Below are 7,054 nucleotides of genomic sequence, written 5' to 3' on the forward strand. Positions count from 1 at the left end.
TACTTGGGGTAGGGGGCAAGCAAAAGAGGGAAAACAAAACAAGGAAAGTGGGGGCTAACCGGCCTAGAGTCCCTCTGGGACTCGGCCTAGAGCGAGGGAGGCGGCGGCCTGGCGCGTGCGCTCGCTGGGGAGGCGGCCGGCTGGCTGGGCCTTTGGCTCGGCTGGCCTAGGTCCTTGTTTTTTTTTTAACTGGATTCGCGCGAAGAAAAACAAAAGAAAACTAAACTAAACGAACTCCAAAATTACTAAAGTAAATTTTCCCCGACTCCTAAAAATGAGTCGAACAAAATGAACTTTACTCCGGACCTAGAATGAAAATTTTGAAAACGCGCATTTTTCCCTATCCAAATAAAAGGAACGAAACTCCAGCAAAACCAAAATTTGATTTATTCATTAAATCTTCATTTTTCCTAACTTTGGGAAGGCATATTATTCCCTCTCTCATTTTTTTGATATTGGAAAAATAATTGAAGATGAAATAAATAAATCAAATGATCCTCTTTTCAAATTCGAGAAAACTCTCAAATATGAAAATAACGAAATCTCCAACTCTCTCCGAGGGTCCTTGAGTTGCGTGAAATTTCTCGGATCGACCAAAATGCAAGAAAAATATGATATGCATGATGATCTAATGTACAACATTCCAAATTGAAAATTTGGGATGTTACACCAGACTTGCAACGCCAGAATCAGACTCCTCCTCAGACTCCACCGCCGCCTCCTCAAAAGCGGACTCCTCCTCTGAATCCATTTCCTTGCCAACAAACGCACGTGCCTTGCCAGATGAGCTCTTCTTGTGTGATGAAGACTTTGAGGAAGACTTGGAAGAAGACTTTGAGTATTTCTTCTTCTTCTTGTCGTCAGAGTCATATTCCTTGCTCTTCTTCTTCTTTTTGTTCTCATTGTCCCACTGCGGACACTCAAAGATGAAGTGGCCAGGTTTCTTGCACTTGTGACATGTTTTCTTCTTGTAGTCATGAGCAGAAGCTTCATCATTCCTTGAGCTTGATCGTGAAGACTTTATGAAACCTTTCTTCTTGGTGAATTTTTGGAACTTCTTCACAAGCATGGCAAGTTCCCTTCCAATGTATTCAGGATCATCAGAACTGCTGTCAGATTCTTCTTCAGATGAGGAGACAGCTTTTGCCTTCAAGGCACGAGTTCGCCCATAGTTTGGACCGTAGATATCTCTTTTCTCAGAAAGCTAAAACTCATGTGTGTTGAGCCTCTCAAGTATGTCAGACGGATCGAGTGTCTTGAAATCAGGACGTTCTTGAATCATCAGGGCTAGGGTGTCATACGAACTGTCAAGTGATCTCAGTAGTGTCTTGACAACTTCATGCTTGGTAATCTCAGTAGCACCGAGGGCTTGAAGCTCATTTGTGATGTCAGTGAGTCAATCAAACGTGAGCTGGACATTCTCATTGTCATTTCGCTTGAAGCGGTTGAATAGGTTGCAAAGAACACTGATTCTCTGATCTCTCTGGGTTGAGACGCCTTCGTTGACCTTGGAGAGCCAGTCCCAGACTAGCTTAGATGTTTCCAAAGCACTCACACGGCCATACTGTCCTTTGGTCAGATGACCACAGATGATATTCTTGGCAGTAGAGTCCAGTTGAACGAACTTCTTGACATCAGCAGCAGTGACACCTTCTCCAGCCTTGGGAACGCCGTTCTTGATGACATACCATAGGTCGACGTCAATAGCTTCAAGATGCATGCGCATCTTATTCTTCCAGTAGGGATATTCAGTTCCATCGAAGACGGGGCACGCAGCGGAGACTTTAATTATCCCTGCAGTCGACATAGCTAAAACTCCAGGTGGTTAAACTGAATCACATAGAACAAGGGAGTACCTTGCTCTGATACCAATTGAAACTGCGTTATATCGACTAGAGAGGGGTGAATAGGCGATTTTTATGAAAGTCTTCAAAACATGGAAGTTTCAAAGACAAACGATAGAAATAAACCTATTACCACGCAGCGGAAGGTAGACTACACTAGGCAAACCATAGTCAAGTATTCAATGAAATGAAAGCACACTGACTAATAGCAGCTAGGTAGTAAGGATCAGGTAGAAAGATATTATGAAGCCAAACAGAACACGCAGTCACTCAGTAAAGACAGAAGATAGTTCAATCATACAATGACTTCACAAGGACCAACAGTAAGTAAAGGGAAGGGAAGGATGAAACCAGTGACTCGTTGAAGACAATGATTTGTTGGACCAGTTCGAGTTGCTATGACAACTGTACGTCTGGTTAGGGCGGCTAGGTATTTAAACCTAAGGACACACAGTCCTGGACACCCAGTCCTGAACACGCAGCTCAGGACACCCAGTCCTCACCGTATTCCCCTTGAGCTAAGGTCACACAGACCTCGCCCAATCACTCTGGTAAGTCTTCAAGGTAGACTCCGTCTAGCAGTTCCTTGTGTGGTAAATAAAACTTCCTTTTTACGGCCCCTTTGATCCTATAGATTCGTCACTTTCTACCACAAGCAGCTTCTGTTCACACAAGTTGGATCTATCTCATACTGCATCTCATAATATGCCTAGTATGTTCACTTGTGCTTCACAAAGTAGTTAGATTCCTCACTTGTACTGATCCGTGGATTCGTACAAATCTGGAACCAACTCCTTATCTATGAGTGAGTGTCTTCGCACGATGAGGTCAATGTCTTCTAAACTGATTTATCTTCAAAATCTTCTGAGAATGCATATGACCTCTTCCCCTTCCCTCGCACCTTAATGCTGTCACAGGTACATGTCGTGGGAGAATCCCTTGGTTCTCATAGTCTGCATTCATTTGCAGAATTCTTACAGCATCATATAAATTCTCCCGAAGCCAGTTCCTGTTTGTCCAGCAAGCGAAAGCCCTTGAAGCCTTTGAACGTATTGAAGCCATTCAGTTTAAAGTTCATGGCTGCAGAGAAATCAGCAAGGAAGGGTGGCAGAAAGCATCAAGGTGAAACATCAAGAGATCTGCCCAATGACCTCTCGAAACTGTACAAGACAGATCCAGAAGAGGATTACAATCAGCGCAAGACACGAATCCAATGGATTCGACGATATTGGGCAGAACAGTGGTTCAAGTACAGGTTTGTGACAAAGGAATATGCTGAGAAGAATGCCATCAAGTGACCATGGGGAGACATCCTATACAGAAATCTTCAACCCAGGTCCAGAGATGAAGCCATTGAACAAGGCTTCTATCCCTGCATGGTCCGTGAACCACAGCCTGCGGATGCTGACCCATCGTCAATCAGACCTGAAGAAGAAGAAGCCCGCTATGGCTGAACCCGACGCACCAAGGCAGGAAGCACATCCCATTGTCTTCCCAACCAGCATGACTGGCTCGAAGCCAAAAGCCAGGTCTACCGCTTCAGACCTGAAGAAGACGAGGACTGCTGAGGCTGAAGCCAGAAAGAGGAAACATCCTGAAGCCTCTGCTGCTGCTCCCTCCAAGAAGAAGCGTAAGACCAAGAAGGATCGGGCTGCTCCCACAGAGCCCTTAGTTGTTGAACCTATCTCCATGGTTCGCCCTGCCGCTGAACATCAAGAGTGCCAACTGACTGTCCATGAGCCTGCTTCCACAGAGGCTCATGAAGCTGAAGACATTCCAGCGGCTGATCCCACTGCTGTTGAAGACATTGGTCACCATGACAATGTTGACGATGATGTAGTTCTTCCTCTGATCGAGCACCAACAGGTATCATTGCCTGTGCTTACGCACAGCGAACTCATTGAAAGTGCGTTATATCGACTAGAGGGGGGGGGTGAATAGGCGATTTTTATGAAAGTCTTCAAAACGTGGAAGTTACGAAGACAATCGATAGAAATAAACCTATTACCATGCAGCGAAAGGTAGACTACACTAGGCAAACCATAGTCAAGTATTCAATGAAATGAAAGCACAGTGACTAATAGCAGCTAGGTAGTAAGGATCAGGTAGGAAGATATTATGAAGCCAAATGGAACATGCAGTCACTCAGTGAAGACAGAAGATAGTTCAATCATACAATGACTTCACAAGGACCAACAGTAAGTAAAGGGAAGGGAAGGATGAAACCAGTGACTCATTGAAGACAATGATTTGTTGGACTAGTTCCAGTTGCTGTGACAACTGTACGTCTGGTTAGGGCGGCTAGGTATTTAAACCTGAGGACACACAGTCCCGGACACCCAGTCCTGAACACGCAGCTCAGGACACCCAGTCCTCACCGTATTCCCCTTGAGCTAAGGTCACACAGACCTCGCCCAATCACTCTGGTAAGTCTTCAAGGTAGACTCCCAAACCTTCACAGACTTTGTTCACCGGCAATCCACAATGTCTCTTGGATGCTCAGAATGCGACGCCTAACCGGCTGGAGGATTCACAGTCCTCAAGTGTAATAAGTCTTCAGATCACACAGACAAGAAAACTTAAGTGATGCCTAACACTCTTTGGCTCTGGGTGGTTAGGGCTTTATCATTGCAAGGAATTCTCTCTCAAAGGCTTCAAGGTGGGTTGCTCTCAAACGACAAAAGCCGTACTCTAACTCTGAGCAGCCAACCGTTTATGGTTGTAGGGGGTGGGATATTTATAGCCACTAAGCAACCCAACCTGATTTGTCTGAAATGACCCTGGGTCACTAAGGAATTGACACGTGTTCCAACAGTCAGATTTCAAACTCACGCGGTAGCTTTACTTGGGCTACAAGCAAAGCTGACTTGTCCGAGTCTGGAAAATTTCGCTCTCATGGTCTTCACTCGAAGACATAGGTTTTGGTTAAGCATCACTTCAGTTATTCTGACTGGTTCTCTTGGACCCCACTTAACAGTACGGTGGTTCCTATGACTCAACAAAGAAGAAACAGAACTACAAAAGATCTAAGTCTTCGAGCTCCATAGGCTTCATGCGATGTCTTCTCTTGTCATAGTCTTCAATGAGAATATCTTCATATACCACCTTTGACATCAATGTCTTCATATATTTTTAGGGGTCATCTCTGGTAGGAAAACCGAATCAATGAGGGACTTCTACCTGTGTTATCCTGCAATTCTCACAAACACATCAGTCCCTCAACTAGGTTTGTTGTCAATACTCCAAAACCAACTAGGGGTGGCACTAGATGCACTTACACTCAACAGCATTGGTCGTCGTCTGACACCAATTGCTCAGGATGCATCATGGGCTGATCACCCACAACAACAAGTCACACCACCCCGGCAAGAAGAAGAAGATGACTTTGAGGCCCAGCCAACTCCATCTCCAAAGGCGTCGCTAGCGTTACGCAGGCTGCGCAAAGGACCAAGGTCTCAAGTCTCCGAGTTTGAGGCTAAAGCTGCTGAAGACATTCCGGCTGCACTAGCCGACGACACCCAAGAAGAAGAACATGTCCCTACTCCCCCAACTACTGAAGAAGTTGTTCTCGAGGAGAACGTGTCTGTGCCCGACCCTCCAGCTCATCAAGTGGAGGTAGAAACTCTTGAGGCTGCCACCACCAACACGAATGATGCCACTGACGTTGTCATGGCTGAAGCAAATGTGGAGCCTACACCAACCCAACAACCAGAAGTCAGCAAAGCCAATAATGCTACTGCTTCTGTTCCTGCGCCTGCTGCTGGTCCTCAGTTTGACTATCATATTAGGCATAGGCCTCAGGTACAGAAGCCAATGCCAAGGCTGCCCAGGTTTCCAGGTCCTGCATCAGGACCTGGATCCTTTAATGTCAACGGCTTCAAAGCAGACAACACCTTCTTCAACAGCTCCAAGAACCCCTACTCAAGGGAAAGAATATCTTCTGATCGGTTCTGGAGCTATCCGCAGTGAAGTTATTACTCATGCATTCTGTACAATCAAGGTCGCATCTTCCCTCATATGCGTCTTGACACCGAAGCAATAACTGGTCTGCCCTTATTGGAAGAAGCTCTGGATTGCTTCAAAGAGGTTGGATTGTTGCCTTTCGTCAACGACCAAGGGCACTGGAACGAAGAGTTGCTGCTCCAATTTTATGCCACACTTCACATACGTGGTTACAACAGAGATCCGAAGACTTGGGTCCTTGAGTGGATGACAGGAAATGTTCATCATGAAGCCAAAGCCTTTCATATTATTGAGCTCACTGGTCTGCCCACTCCTGGAGATCTCTATGAACCTGGATGTCAACTTCACAGTGAAGCTACGGAGAGCATCTTTTAGAAGTCTGAACCGAACATGAGTCAGATGCTCAGTATGATGAAGTCTTTGCCTCAAGATGCTACATATCCTAAGGAGTTCTTTGTTGAAGACCTTGAGTATCTGCCACGGACTATCTATCACATTATAAGGCGAACTCTCTGGCCCATCAAAGGACATTCTCCACATGTAAAGCTGGAAGGTGCAATGAAGACTTTGGTCTTTTATATTCTTCATGGCAAATGCTTCAATGCACAGGACTTCTTCATCTGCCAACTTGTTGCATCAGGATCTGATCTTTTTGGCTTGAAGTTCTACGCTCCATGGATAATGCGGCTGATTAAACTCCACTCAGCTATCTCATATCAGCCATTTGCTCGCAATCATTGGATCTTTCTGCCTGATGTGGATATGTCTGTTGAAGCCATTTATCCAGAGCCTGCCAAGGAACCTCTTAGTCTTCAGCATGCGGAGCATCAAAGTTTCACTCAGAACATTGAAGGAGTTGAAGCAGTCACTCGTGTTTATCCTCTGGCTGGTACTACACGTGCACCTCATCATGCCCTTACTGAAGCCACTGAAAGCACTATTGCCCAACGACCCAAGAAGCGATCTCGTGTTCTCAATGACCGAGAGCTTCTGGTTGCTCTTCATCAGAAACAGGATAGGCATCATGACTGGCTGAAGCGTCAAATGCAAAGCCTCTTGATGGATGTCAACCGCATTCGCAATCTTGCCACCAAGAATGCCTTTGTTGCCCATGAAACCTGTCGGCGTACATGGAAAGGGCTGACGCTTATGTGTTCTGAGGATGATCTTCAAGAGGATGGCTTCTCTGAACGTTTCAAGTTTGACTCCACACCTCCCCGAAGGACTATGCTGCGACGAACTCCATC

The sequence above is a fragment of the Triticum dicoccoides genome, chromosome 1A (genome assembly GCF_002162155.2).
Source record: "Triticum dicoccoides isolate Atlit2015 ecotype Zavitan chromosome 1A, WEW_v2.0, whole genome shotgun sequence".
NCBI classification, from domain to species: domain Eukaryota; kingdom Viridiplantae; phylum Streptophyta; class Magnoliopsida; order Poales; family Poaceae; genus Triticum; species Triticum dicoccoides.